Source organism: Triplophysa rosa, linkage group LG9, assembly GCF_024868665.1.
Source record: "Triplophysa rosa linkage group LG9, Trosa_1v2, whole genome shotgun sequence".
Taxonomy (NCBI): Eukaryota; Metazoa; Chordata; class Actinopteri; order Cypriniformes; family Nemacheilidae; genus Triplophysa; species Triplophysa rosa.
Genome location: NC_079898.1, coordinates 609922 through 625317, shown reverse-complemented (window position 1 = coordinate 625317; position 15396 = coordinate 609922). Strand labels below are relative to the sequence as shown.

At 44.3% G+C, this 15396-nt stretch overlaps 1 protein-coding gene across 1 annotated transcript in view; it reads left to right on the top strand.

Moving 5' to 3' along the window:
• The window catches only part of gtf2a1l (general transcription factor IIA, 1-like), a 109222-nt gene that overhangs the window by 29402 nt on the left and 64424 nt on the right, over positions 1-15396 (top strand). The gene's annotated exons all lie outside the window — the stretch shown is intronic.

Sequence of the window (15396 nt, the reverse complement as noted above, 5' to 3'; positions counted from 1 at the left end):
TTCGATACCATTGACCACAGCACACTCCTACATAGACTCGAAAATTATGTCGGCATTAAGGGAATAGCTTTGAAATGGTTTAAATCTTATTTATCCGACCGTTTTCAATTTGTAGCAATAAACAATGAGGTGTCACGCAAATCGCAAGTCCAGTACGGTGTACCACAGGGCTCAGTCTTAGGGCCTCTGCTCTTCGCATTATACATGCTACCTCTAGGAGATATAATAAAGCGACACGGAGTTAGCTTTCACTGTTATGCTGATGATACTCAACTTTATATTTCCTCGAAGCCTCATGAAACACAGCAGTTCCATCGAATAATGGAATGCATAGTCGATATAAAAAACTGGATGAGTAACAACTTTTTATTACTGAACTCGGACAAAACGGAAGTGTTACTTATTGGACCGAAAACTGCTATAAGTAACAACCAAGAATACTGTTTAACTATTGACGGATGTTCCATAAAACCCTCGTCGTCAGCAAAGAATCTTGGCGTTCTATTCGATAGTAATCTGTCATTTGAGAGCCACGTCGCCAACACCTGTAAAATTGCGTTTTTCCATTTTAAGAATATATCTAAACTACGTCATATGCTGTCAATCTCAGATGCAGAGAAGTTAATTCATGCATTCATGACATCAAGACTAGATTACTGTAATGCACTGTTAGGTGGTTGCCCTGCAGGCTTATTACAAAAACTCCAATTGGTCCAAAACGCGGCAGCTCGAGTTCTTACACGTACAAAAAAGTATGAACATATTAGCCCGGTTCTGTCAACCTTGCACTGGTTACCTATAAAGCATCGCGTTAACTTTAAAATCTTGCTTATTACCTATAAAGCCTTACATGGTTTAGCTCCTCAGTACTTGAATGAACTCCTTTTGTATTACAGTCCTTCACGTGCATTACGCTCTCAGGCGTCCTGTCAGTTGGTAATACCTAGAATTTCAAAATCAAGTGCAGGTGGTAGATCCTTTTCCTATCTAGCGCCTAAACTTTGGAATAGTCTTCCCTGCACTGTCCGGGAGGCAGACACACTCTGTCAGTTTAAATCTAGACTAAAGACGCATCTTTTTAATCTTGCATACACTACTCTTCCATAATATAAATCTTCAGAGGGTTTAGGCTGCATTAGTTAGATCAACCGGAACCAAAAACACAACTGATGTACTTGTTGCATCAAAGAGTACAGAACAGTACTCTACTCTCAGCCAGTCTTGTCTCATTGTTCCAAGGTTACCACAGCGAGCAGGATGCAGTTCATGGCCTGACCTGATGGTAGAGCGGAGAATGGGAAGTGGGGACCTGACAAGAGCTGAGATGATAGAGCTGGATAAAGAAGGACGCGGTCTCTTGACATGTCTTCACCACAAAATTTCAAATGCTATTAGATTATTAATGATAATCTTAAACTATAATTTATTTTATTATTAAGTTTATTTATTTTATTTAGCCTTGTTGTGCAAGCTCTCTGGAGCTTGTGCAGAGGCAGCAGCTTTTGCCAGAGGGGAACTGGAATCCCCTGGTTGGGCCTGGGTTCTCCTGAGGTTTTTTTTCTCGATTAGAGTTTTGGGTTCCTCGCCACCGTTTGCATACTGTTTTTGCACTATCTGCCTGACCGGGGGGGCTGCTTTAGAATCTTAAAGTTTTACTTAATTAATATTGCATATAGGAATTTATTATCTGTTATATTTGACCTGTGCTTCTCTCTCCTTTATCCTAAATGTGTGCTCTCACTGATGCGTGTGTGTGTGTGGGTTGTGCGTACTTGTCTGTGTACGTAGTGTGTATGTGTGTTGTGTGTGTGCTGTGTGTGTGTTTTATCTTTAGTATTAGGTGTTGAAACATGAAGAACCATGACTTCAAAAGAATTATATTTAGAGTTCGACTTCTGGGAAATGCTAAGAGAGTTATTGTAAAGTGCTGCGACACCTCCCCCTCTGCCTTTTAGACGAGGCTCGTGTTTATAATAATAATCTTGGGGGACAGATTCATTTAAAGCAATATAATCATCTGGTTTTAGCCATGTTTCTGTCAAACAGAGCATGTCTATTTTATGATCTGTTATCATATCGTTAACAAAAAGTGCTTTATTAGAGAGAGATCTAATATTTAGCAATCCGAGTCGTAACAGTTGATTATCTGTATTTTGTTCATGTTTAGTTTGTTTAACGTTTATTAAATTACTTTCAAGAGGTTTACGCATTATTTTATGTTTGCTAATCCGGGGGACAGACACAGTCTCTATTTTGTGATGTTTGGGAGAACGGATTACTACATGTTGTACATTTTGTGTATTCTGCGACGTGAGACGGCAAGCAGACAGTTGGTTAAGCCATACTGTCTGCTCCCTGACCTGGGCCCCAGCGAGTCAAGTTTTAGCATTAGCATTAAGACTTTTTGCCATATTTCTAGACAGGATGGAAATCCCAGCCCAGGAGGGATGGAGACCATCTCGTTTCAACAGGTCAGGTCTGCCCTCAAAACTCTTCCAGTTATTTATAAAAACTATATCATTCTGCAGGCACCACTCAGACAACCAGCCATTTAGTGATGATAATCTGCTATAAATCTCATCACCACGATAAGCATTGAGGGGGCCAGAGAATATTACAGTGTCTGACATCATGCTTGCGAGCTCACACACCTCTTTAATGTTATCTTTTGTGATCTCCGATTGACGGAGTCGAACATCATTTGTGCCGACGTGAATGACAATCTTACTGAATTTACGATTAGCCTTAGCCAGCACATTTAAATTTGACTTGATGTCAGGCGCTCTGGCTCCCGGTAAACATTGGACTATGGTGGCTGGTGCCTCTATGTTAACGTTCCGAACAATAGAATCACCGATAACTAGGGCACTTTCAGCAGGTTTCTCAGTCGGTGCGTCACTGAGCGGGGCAAACCTGTTCGAGACTGTAATCGGAACGGTCGAGTGATGTTTTGTCCTGCGACTACGCCGTCTCACAGTCACGAAGTTTCCCAGCTGCGGAGGATTTTCAACCGGAACCGAGCTGTGTGCGCTAATGTTGCTCGCATCCAAAGTGTTTTCTATCGTCGTTAAACTCTTACTATCCTCAGATAAGGATTGGATGCAAGACTCTAATTCTAAGATCTTCTCTGTCAGCCTAACTATTTCCCTGCATTTATCGCATATAAAGCCCTCGCAGCTGACAGAGAAGGCTAAGCTAAACATATGACATGAGGTGCAAGTAACAATAATAGGAATAGAAGCCATAACTCACCGGATTTGAAGTGCAATTCCAACTTACCAAGGTTGCTCGATGGATCGTAGTATACTCGCTTAAAAAGAGAAACAGTTAGCACACAAGACAAACCAGAGGCAAGATGATATTCCACAGTGTGAACAGAAAGCAAGCTAACACGCTATTGCTATGCTAACGGCATTAAGTTAACTATCACATTTGGTTTAGACTCTTCCAAGTAAATAACAGGAACAGGGTTATTGAGATATCAGGATAAGTTAGCAACGACAATAATAATTAATGATAATAAAATACACTAATATTAGAGCGAAGTGGTAAGCGCATGGATACAAACAAGCTGCCGGCAGCGATGCAGGAAACAGGAAGCCTGCAGGAAAAACAGAGAGACTCCAACACGATCTCTAAATGTAATCTCTAAAACGACCTCTAAAACTAAATGTATCATTCTATATTAGAAAATCCTATATCATATTAGAAAAACCACCATATTACATATGAAACATTTTGATGAGTTTTAATGTGTAAAATGATTTGGCCCTTTGAGACTATACAACAGGAATCAATTATTTTAGGAGCAGGATGTTTATATAATGAATACAGCATGCAGTTGCCTCAGAACTACTTTTTTCAAATATATATATAATGGACATTTAAATTGTGTTTTAAACTAGCCTATGTAGTTCATGAAACTGTCAGTTCTGAGTTTTTTTTAAATTAAGACGAGTGTCTTGATTAAGAATTAGGGCCATTTGCGTCATGTCTCGTCTTCTGACGCTCAAGTTTGTTATTTTAAATGTAGACGCAGGCAAGCACACCCAAAAATACAGAGACAGTCGCGACATAGACCATATTGTACTTGCGGTTACTGTGGCTGATGTTAGCAACAGCATACAGAAAACCGTGAGCATTGCCCTTGTTTTCCACGCTTTTTTAAAAGTTATGATGACCCCTACTACACGACTCAAGATTCGTTGGCCATTAGGCCCTGACAAGGGTTGGCACATGGGCGTGATGGGGTGCCCTGTAGTGCCCCCTGTAAAGGGTCACATAAACTTGGTGCATGTACCAAACTTGGTACATATATACTGTAATAATGGAAGCAACTGCGGATGAGGTCAGAGTTCAGTGGTGCATGGGCTGGATGGGGAGGGAGTTTAGCTTCCTGACTGCCTGGTGGATGAAGCTCTCCTTTAGTCTGCTGGTCCTGGACTGGAGACTCCGCAGTCTCCTCCCTGATGGCAGCAGCCTGAAGAAGCTGTGTGTCAAGTGGGTGGGATCACCTGCAATGCGGAGGCTTTGCGGGTGAGACGGGTTCCATAAATGTCCAGGAGGGAGACGAGAGAGACACCAATGATCTTCTCAGCTGCTCTCAATATATGTTGGAGGGTCTTGCGACAGGATGCGTTGCAGGCGCCATACCACACAGTGATGCAGCTAGTAAGAATTCAGAGAGAGGTTGTTGTCTCTGCACCACCTGGCCAGGTGTGGCTCACCTTACTCCTGTAGTTTGTTTCATCTCCTTTGCTAATGAGACCCACCACTGTCGTGTCGTCCACAAACTTGATGAAGAGGTTGGAGTTGTGTGACGGTGTGCAGTCATGGGTCAGCAAGGTTGTAGAGGAGGGGGCTAAGCACACGTCCTTGAGGCGCCCCCGTGTTCAGTGTGATGGTACTGGATGTGTTACTGCCGACCCGTGTTGCCTGAGGTCTTTCCGTCAGGAAATCCAACATCCAGTTGCACTGTGAAGTGTTTAGTCCCAGCTAGACCAATTTGTGAGTGAGCTGTTGAGGGATGATTGTGTTATATGCTGAACTGAAGTCCATGAACAGCATTCTGATGTAAAAGTCTTTTTTGTCCAGATGAGTGAGTGCATTGTGGAGGGCAGTGGCAATAGCGTCATCGGTTGAGCGCTTGGATCGATATGCAAACTGGAAGGGGTCCAGGGAGGGGGGAAGGACAGACTCGATGTTATGCATGACTAGCCGTTCAAAGAACTTCATGAGAATTGGAGTAAGTGCAACTGGACGATAGCCATTGAAGCAGGATGGAGGTGAATTCTTTGGAACTGGAATGATGGTGGTAGCTTTGAAGCATGTGGGGACAACAGCCTGACTCAACGAGATGTTGCAAATCTCTCAGCACGTGCCCCGGAATGTTGTCAGGACCCGGAGCTTTGCGTGCATTAATCCTTCTGAGGGATCTCATCATACTGTCCAGGGAAAGCATCATCACCTGGTCAATTCAATTCAATTTTATTTATATAGCGCTTTTCACAATATGGATTGTTCCAAAGCAGCTGTACAGGAGAAAAACAGAAAAACACAGAGAATGTAAAACATAGCACAGTGCATGGTGTTTATAGAACAAGCAAGATCATTCTAGTAAATAATATCTAATAATATCTAATAAATGCAGTCTCCCGGTGAGCAAGCCAGCCAACAATGCCCTGTGGCGAGGAATCCAAACTGGAGTGATAAATAAATGGAGAAAAAAAACCTTGGGAGAAACCAGTCTCAGCCGGGAGGGCCAGATCTCATCTGACGTGTCACAGCTGCACTCAGTGACTTTGATTAAAAATTACTGAGTAAATGTTTATGAAGAATAGGTAGTTTATTAGGTCTGATTTAAGAAGTTTCATTTGTTGAAACTGTTTGGGTCTAATTTGTCTTATTTTATATACTGTATATTTTTATCGATATCAGGCAACAGAGGAATGTTATAAGCAGGGAAAATAATAATGGCATAATGTAACTGAGCAACTTCAAACTGCTGTCATGTGATGTAAGTTTAGCATTAAATACCAAGTATTGTAAATTTAGCATGTGACAAGTAGTCCGTTTTTGCTCTTGGTTAGGGATGGAATTGCCTGAGCTGGGTTTGGTCGGATGGTCACTTTGCTCTTGGGTGGTGATGGAATTGACTGAGATGGAGATGGAGCTGGGATGGTCAGTCAGTCCGCAGGCTCTTGCAGGAGGACGGCACGGGATGTTCAATTGGAGCTGGCATAATCTCTAGTTAGGGATAGGCATATGACGTTCATCTGGTCCTGGCATAATCTCTCCATACCTTGGGATGGGCATCCCAAGGCGGGGGAGTAGGGCAAAAGAGAATAATTAGCGTAGCTGCTGTTCATTAATTAATTAATTAATTTATCATATTATGCATTAAGTGAATGCTTGGCTGTAAATATGTGTCTTTAATCTAGATTTAAATTGGGAGAGTGTGTCTGACCCCCGAATAGTATCAGGAAGGCAATTGTAGGTGTTATCAAAAGTCCGGAGTTTTGAGATTTTAGAGAGCGTGATGGCTTGTAATAAGATAGAAGCTCTGTTATGTAGGTAGGGGCTAAACCATTTAAGGCTTTATAAGTAATTAAAAGAACTTTAAAGTCAATACGATACTTAATGGGTAACCAGTGAAGGGATGATAACATTGGGGTTATGTGATCGTATTTTCTGGACCTGGTTAGAACTCTGGCAGCTGCATTCTGAACTAACTGTAGTTTGTTAATCGATCATGCAGGACAACCACTAAGTAGTGCATTACAGTAGTCAAGTCTTGAGGTCACAAATGCATGAATAAGCTTTTCTGCGTCAGCAGCACATAGAATATTTTGTAATTTGCAGGTTATAATCTGAAATATTCTGTTTACGTGTCTTTGGTCCGATAAGTAATATTTCTGTTTTATTAGAGTTTAAAAGAAGGAAATTAATAGTCATCCAATGTTTTATATCTGCCAATTTGGATAGCTGGAAGGAATCATCTGGTCTTGATGAGATATACAGTATAGCTGAGTATCATCTGCATAACAGTGGAAGCTAATTCCATGTTTTCTAATAATGTTGCCAAGGAGCAGCATGTATATGGAGAATAGCAAGGGTCCTAAAACCGATCCCTGAGGTAATCCATAATTAATTGCGTTAGATTTGATGATTCCCCATTTAAATGGACAAATTGATGTCTGTCTGATAAGTAAGATCTGAACCATTGTAGTGCCTGTCCCTGAATACCGGTATAATTGTGTAAGAACAAATTTAAGGTCTACAGTATCGAACGCAACACTAAGGTCAAGCAGAATTAGGAGTGAGATGTTACCTTTATGAGATGCTATAAGCATGTCATTTGTAATTTTAACAAGCACAGTTTCAGTACTATGATGCGGTCTAAAGGCCGACTGAAATTTTTCATGCAAGTCATTATTTTTTAAGAAAGAGCACAACTGAGTGTACAATACTTTTTCTAGTATTTTAGATAGGTAAGGGAGATTTGAAATTGGTCTATAGCTTCCAAGTTCATTGGGGTTTAAGTTTGGTTTCTTGATGAGAGGCTTAATGACAGCCAGCTTAAAGGGTCCTGGGACATGGCCTAGATGAATTGATGAGTTGATAATGTTATAAATGGGCTCAATTGCAACAGGTAGTAACTCTTTTAATAATTTAGTTGGTGTGGGGTCTAATAAGCATGTTGTAGGTTTAGATGTTGCAATAAGTTTAATTTAATCTTCATGTTTCATAGGTGAAAAACACTGTAGCCTTTCTTTTGGGGCGATGGTTGGTACTAATTCATAGGACAGACTTGGAGGTTGAGTTTTTACTATTTTGTCTCGTATGTTTTTGATTTCTCTCTGTAAAAAATGTCATGGCTTCATTGCTACCAAGGTGTGGCGGAATACCCAGGTCAGGTGAAGTCTGTTTATAAGTTAATTTAGCAACTGTACTAAATAAAAACCTTGGATTGTTTTTGTTAGTTTCGGTCAGGAAAACACTAGGGAAGAACCCAGATGCAGGCAGCGGGGATGAAGGGGTTAACAAAAGACTTTATTTAACAGATAATAAACACAAAACAAAGACCCACGATGCGGTATAACAACACAACAGGATAATAACAGGACGTAGACTAACTAACACTAAACTGAGATAAACCAACACAAGACATAAGCTAAACTGAACACTTACTAGACTGACGAAACAGCAACAAGGGGTACAGGCATAACAGGGAACATCAGGAACGCACACCACATACAACGTAATCCAAGAACACAAGACAAAGAAACAAGAGGGTATTTATAGAGAAACACAAACGAGGGATAACGACACAGGGCAGGTGTGGTTAATCAAACACTTAGGGAAAGATAACAAGGAAATGAGAGGAATGGGGCCAATGACAAGACACTGGAGAGAAAGTATATTATTGTCCAAAGGACAACAATAAGTTTCTCTCCACACATAACCAAAGACTTTGTCATGGCTCTGCTACAGGACCAAGAAAAACATGACTAAAGAAGCAGAGCCATGACAGAAGCCCCCCCTTTAATGAGCACCTCCAGGTGCTCACCAAGGGGTAGACGGACAGGACAAGGAAGACTGAGACAAAGACAAGACCAGACAAAACATGGAGAACAGAATCAGTGGAGACAAGACAAAATAACAATGGGACTGGGTGGGACATCAAAAAATAACAAACATGGGAGGGGGGGTGGGGCAAAACAAGAGTTCACGGGGGGCAAACCAAAAGGGTTGGGGGGAACAGTCCCAGTCCCCGGCTGCGCTCGAGGGCGCGAGTCCTGGGGGACTTAGGAGGAGTCCCGGGGGGAACAGTCTTTGGCCCTGGGAGTCTCCCAGGGACCGGCTGGACAGGGCTTGACGCCGGCTGGAAGGCCGGCTGGACATGGCTTGACGCCGGCTGGAAGGCCGGCTGGACATGGCTTGACGCCGGCTGGAGGGCCGGCTGGACATGGCTTGACGCCAGCTGGTGGGCCGGCTGGACATGGCTTGACGCCGGCTGGATCACCGGACTGGACGCCGGCTGGATCACCGGACTGGATACCGGCTGCACCGGACTGGACACAGGGCTGGACACAAGACTGGACATTGACCTGGACACATGACTAGACACAGGACTGGACACAGGACTGGACACAGGACTGGACGCCGGCTGGATCGCCGGCTGCACCGGACTCGACACTAGACACGACACTGGACACTGGACTGGACATCGGCTGCACCAGACTGGACGCCGGCAGCACCACCGGACTGGACGCCGGCTGCACTGGACTGGATGCTGGCGCCTCTTTTTCTTCAGCCGAGCCACCCGCCTGGAGGTCGGCTGAAGGAAGGATGTAGGAGGCATGGCTGGTTCCGGCTGAGACTCCTCGGAGGTGGACCTCCAGGATGCTCGCCTCCCCCGCTTGTCCACAAGGCTGGTGGACGGTGGAGGAGCTGCCGGACTAGGGACGGGAGGTGCTGGGCCTCCGATAGTGAGGGTGCCTATCACGTGGTCCTCCGGGACGGACACCAGAGCGGGAAGAGAGGAGACCCGATGACAGCTGGGAGAGGAGCCTTTGACTAGCTCCTCTCGGAGCTGCAGCCGTTCCACTAACTGTGGGAACGGCTGGTATACCATCTCCTCCCGCTCCAGAAAGGGTGGAGGATCGTCCATCCTGGCCACCAGATAGGCACGGACCAGCACCTCAGGGACTGAAGCTCCCCTGGCCTCGATGTCCCGAGCGTAGTCCCGCAATGGACGATGGCGCTGTGCTGGAAACGGGCCACCTCCGGTGCGTGACTGGGAGGCTATTGCCTCCCACCAAACTGGATTGGAGGTGCATGGCCAGCGGTCGGTGGGGGTGAAGTCCATCTTGCTGCCCGCTGGGTTCTGTTCTGTTTCTTGGATTCTGTCAGGAAAACACTAGAGAAGAACCCAGATGCAGGCAGCGGGGATGAAGGGGTTAACAAAAGACTTTATTTAACAGATAATAAACACAAAACAAAGACCCATGATGGGGTATAACAACACAACAGGATAATAACAGGACGTAGACTAACTAACACTAAACTGAGATAAACCAACACAAGACATAAACTAAACTGAACACTTACTAGACTGACGAAACAGCAACAAGGGGTACAGGCATAACGGGGAACATCAGGAACGCACACCACATACAACGTAATCCAAGAACACAAGACAAAGAAACAAAAGGGTATTTATAGAGAAACACAAACGAGGGATAACGACACAGGGCAGGTGTGGGTAATCAAACACTTAGGGAAAGATAACAAGGAATGGGGCCAATGACAAGACACTGGAGAGAAAGTATATTATTGTCCAAAGGACAACAATAAGTTTCTCTCCACACATAACCAAAGACTTTGTCATGGCTCTGCTACAGGACCAAGAAAAACATGACTAAAGAAGCAGAGCCATGACAAGTTTCTATGAGGTTTCGGAGGTGCTCAGCCTTTGCTGCTTTGCTGTACATGTTATATGATGGTGATTGGTGACATCGTCGCTTTGAGGTATAATATCTATATTGTTAGATCGGCTCTGTGAGATATAATCAAGTCTAGTGTATGATTAAATCGATGAGTGGGTCTATTGATGTAACTCCAAAAGAGTGTAGTAGCTCTGTAAACGCCACTGCTAATGCATCATTAGCACTATCTACGTGGATATTAAAATCTCAGACAATCAGTACTTTATTAACGTTAACCAATATGTCCGATAAGTCCGATAAGAAGTCACCAGGAGGATGTGAGGTCTTCTGTGCAGCGGTGCCGTTTTGTGCCTCAGAGCGAAGAAGGCGTTCAGCTCATTCAGCAGGAGATGGTGTTGTCACAGGTCTGCGGTGGGGGCTTGTAGTCCGTGATGATCTTGAATCCCCTACCACAAGCTCCGGGTGTCTCTGCTGTCGCTGAAGCGATGGGTTATTCCCCTGGTACTGTCTCTTAGCCTCTCTGATGCCGCGGGCTAGATTGGCCCTAGCTGTCTTCAGGCTCTCCTCAGCTCTGAAGGCAGCATTCCGAGCCTTGAGGAGACTATAGACCTCCCCTGTCAACCACGGCTTCTGGTTGGCCCGCACAGTGATGGTATTCGTGACCGTTATATCGTCAATGCACTTGTAGGCAGTGACAGTCTCTGTGTACTCTTAGATGTCTGTGTTGTTATTGATTGTGGCAGCCTGCTTAAACATATTCCAGTCAGTGGTGTTAAAACAGTCGGTAACACTTTACGGTAAGGGTACATAAATGATCATGAATTCAGGCAAACATTCATGCATGAACTAAACATTACTTGACGCATTAATACCTCATGAATTATCAGGAAGTAACCTGAGTTCAAAGTCTTCCATTCATGACTTCATGAAAGAACAACATCTTAATTAAAACATTAGCTAAGATGGGTACATCATCATGAATTATGATTTATTACATATGATCATGATATATTCAATAAAGTATCCGAATCTCCCAATCATTGACTAAAAGTGTGTTATTTAAAATCCTGTCTTGACATTTTATTCATTTATTTCAAACATGTATTTATTTTCTAATAATTCTCTGTCATTGCAGTTTAGCCTATATACAGCGACCATAAGAAAAGTGATTAGTGTAGCCTGCTTAGTGTAGTGCTAGCCTTGCACTTAAAACAATATAACAAAAACATAGTTGATGACTAATAATAATCATGACCCTAGAGTTTAGAAGAGTTTAGAAGAGTGTGGCATGATACAGTGACAAATTAATTTTTTTGCCATAAGTATTGTTTGCAGTTTTTAAGTTACATTGTCTCCCTATAGTCGCTCGCATCAAATTCAAGACTCTGCTCCTGGCCTACAAGACCACCACTGGTTTGGCACCCCCTTATCTTCATTCACTAATGCAGACTTATGTACCCCCCAGATCCTTACGTTCTGCAAACGAACAACGTCTTGTTGTGCCATCCCAAAAAGGTACAAAATTGCTCTCACGAACCTTCTCTGGATCGGTTCCACATTTGTGGAAAGATTTGCCTGCTGCTACAAGATCAGCAGATTCTGTGGCCATCTTTAAGAATCGGCTGATAACACATCTCTTCCGTCAGCACCTGACCAATCATTTCTGACTTCTATATCTTTTCTACTCTATCTATATATATATATATATATATATACAGTATATATATATAAAACTTGGCTATGTACACTGTAGTAGGCTTTGTTAGACATGTTTTATTGCACTTACGCTTTTTGTTTTCCTAATGTTGACCCAATTGCTACCATTGTTTACCCAAATTGTAAGTCACTTTGGATAAAAGCGTCTGCTAAATGACTAAATGTAAATGTAAATGTAACGTCCCCTGATGGTTAAAGGAATATACAAAAAAGCACATTACCTAATGTATAGATCAGTATATCAATTATTATAAGAAATAATGTTTTTCAGTAATTATGATCCGCGTTATCAAGCATGATTATGTCTTGTTCATAGTAGCTTGTAGGTAAAGGCACAGATCCCGAAATTGGATAAACACTGCACATAGCACATGAATTCTGTTGACATCCAAATATAGTACTTATCATTAACTAATCATTTGCTTATCAGGACTTCATCATGTGTGTGGCCCCTCAACTGAAGTGGTGACTTGATCCTGCACTCTTAACCCAAATTGTTGACTTTACTAGAAATTTGCGTGGAAACCCGTTGCACTAAACTATTTTAGTTTTTACACAGGTCGAAATTAAACAGGTTTAGTTGAATTTACATATCATTTTAAGTTGGCAAGTCAAGTTTCCATTAGTAACCCAGATAGCAAGCAACCATTAAATCAATGTTAAAAAATAGTTGAATTGTCAATGTTAATTACATTGAATCAATCACTTTTGCACCCGCAATTAATGTTGAAAAAACATTGAAATTTCAACAAATCACCATTATTGTGATCAGTGTTTGATTTATTTGGGCTCTTGAATCTAGAATTTCTTTAAAGGCAACTCTTTCAACAGTAGTTTTTTACAGTAGTGTTTTAATAAGAACACTTGTACTTTGATAACGAAAGAGGCGTTTTGAAAAGCTGAAGTTGTAACAATATTCTTTGTTGAGTGTCAGGCAGTGGTAAAGTTAAGCTTATTTAAATAATGTTAGGGTTTGGTCCATTCATGACTGATGTTGAATTCTGGTTCACAATTATAGAAGTACAGAGATGATAAAATTTAAGTAAAAGTTGCTGACACACTTAGACATCAACACTCATCATACAAATGTAGTGTATTTCGAGGAAACTATGAGTTTAAACACAGTAACCTACAAACAATTAATGGTTTTTAACCATTAATTATTTTATACACTTTACCTGATGCAGCAGAGCTAATAACAGCGACAAACTAAATACACTTGTGTAGTGTATTTCGGGGAAACTATGAGTTTAACCACAGTAACATACTGTCATGGCTCTGCTTCATTTAGTCATGTTTTTCTTGGTCCTGTAGCAGAGTCATGACAAAGCCTTTGGTTATGTGTGGAGAGAAACATATTATTGTCCTTTTGACAATAATATACGTTCTCTCCAGTGTCTTGTCATTGGCCCCACTCCTCTCGTTTCCTTGTTATCTTTCCCTGAGTGTTTGATTACCCACACCTGCCCTGTGTCATTATCCCTCGTTTGTCTCTTCCTATATATACCCTCATGTTTCTTTGTCTTGTTGCTGGTGGATTGTCTTATGCGTGTCTTACGCTACGTCGTGTTTGTGTATCCAGTTCGTCCCACGTCCTCTGTCTTTGCTTCCCAGGTAGTCTCTTGTCTTGTTAGTTTGATTATTTCTTTGTTCTCGTTTTTGCCCCCCTGAGGGAAGTTTTTGTTTTCCCATTTATATATATACTGTATATTCTTAGTTCAGTTTTCCCCATCGTGGGTGTTTTGCTTTGTCCCTTTTGTCTTGTAAATAAAGTGTTTTGTTAACCCCTTCTTTGCCTGCCTGCATTTGGGTTCTTTCACGCCAGCCGTGACAGAATCCACCAGCCAAGAATGAACCCAGCAGGCAGATTGGACGCCATACGTTCCTGCCAGGCTCGTCTCCTCTGCGGCATTCGCCAGGGAACCGGAGACGTAGATGATTACGCGGGCCGGTTCCTCGAAGTCGCAGAGAAGACTGTGTTCGGTGAGGAGGAGTTGGTGACGCTTTTCAACGCCGGTCTCAGGGAGCCACTTATGCATGCGGAGATGAGGTCACTGAGTCCGCTGGACTTTGATGCGATATGGCTGTATGCCGTGGATCGATCAGAGTCCAGGGTCTCAGTTCAACCCACCTTCCCATCTCCGCTGGTCGCGATCCCTGAGGGACGTGCCCTGAGGATCAGGGTTGTGGGCGTCGCCACACCATCCTCTCCACCTTCAGCGAGCCTCGGCGGGAAGCGGGGGAGGCGAGCGTCCTGGGGATCCACCTCCGAGGAGTCCCAGCCAGAGCCAGCCGTTCCGTATACCTCCTTCCATCACCCAACCACCAGCCGGGTGGCTCGGCGGAAGAAGAATAGGCAACGGCGGGCAGCGTGGACTCCAACCCGTCCGGTGCTGCCGGCGTCCAGTCCGGTGCAGCCAGCGTCCAGTCCAATGTCCAGTCCGGTGTCCAGTCCTGTGTCCAGTCTTGTGTCCAGTCCTGTGTCCAGTCCTTTGTCCAGTCATGCGTCCAGCCCGGTGATCCAGCCGGCGTCCAGCCCGGTGATCCAGCCGGCGTCCAGTCCGGTGATCCAGCCGGCGTCCAGTCCGGTGATCCAGCCGGCGTCCAGTCCGGAGATCCAGCCGCCGTCCACTCCGGCGATCCAGCCGGCGTCCACTCCGGCGATCCAGCCGGCGTCCAGTCCGGCGATCCAGTCCGGCGATCCAGCCGGCGTCCAGTCCGGCACCCCAGCCGGCCTTCCAGTCCGGCGTCCAGTCCGGCGTCCAGTCCGGCGTCCAGTTCGTCGTCCAGTCCGGCGTCCAGTTCGGCGTCCAGTCCGGCACCCCAGCCGGCCTTCCAGCCGGCCGGCCAGCCGGCGTCTAGCCCTTTTCAGCCGGCCTTCCAGCCGGTGTCAAGCCCTGTCCAGCCGGCCTTCCAGCCGGCGTCAAGCCCTGTCCAGCCGGCCCTCCGGACGGCGTCAAGCCCTGTCCAGCCGGTCCCCAGTCCGGCAGCCAAGCCGGTTCCTGGGAAACTCCCAGGGCCAAAGACTGTCCCCCCCAGGACTCCCCCTAAGTCCCCCAGGATTCCGCGCCCTCGAGCGCAGCTGGGGACTGGGACTTCTCCCTACCCCCATGGACTTCCCCCTATTGTTTGGTCCCACCCCCCCTCCCATGTTTGTTATTTTTGATGTCCCACCCTAGTCCTGTTGTTATTGTGTCTTGTCTGCCCTTGATTTTGTTTTCTTTGTTTT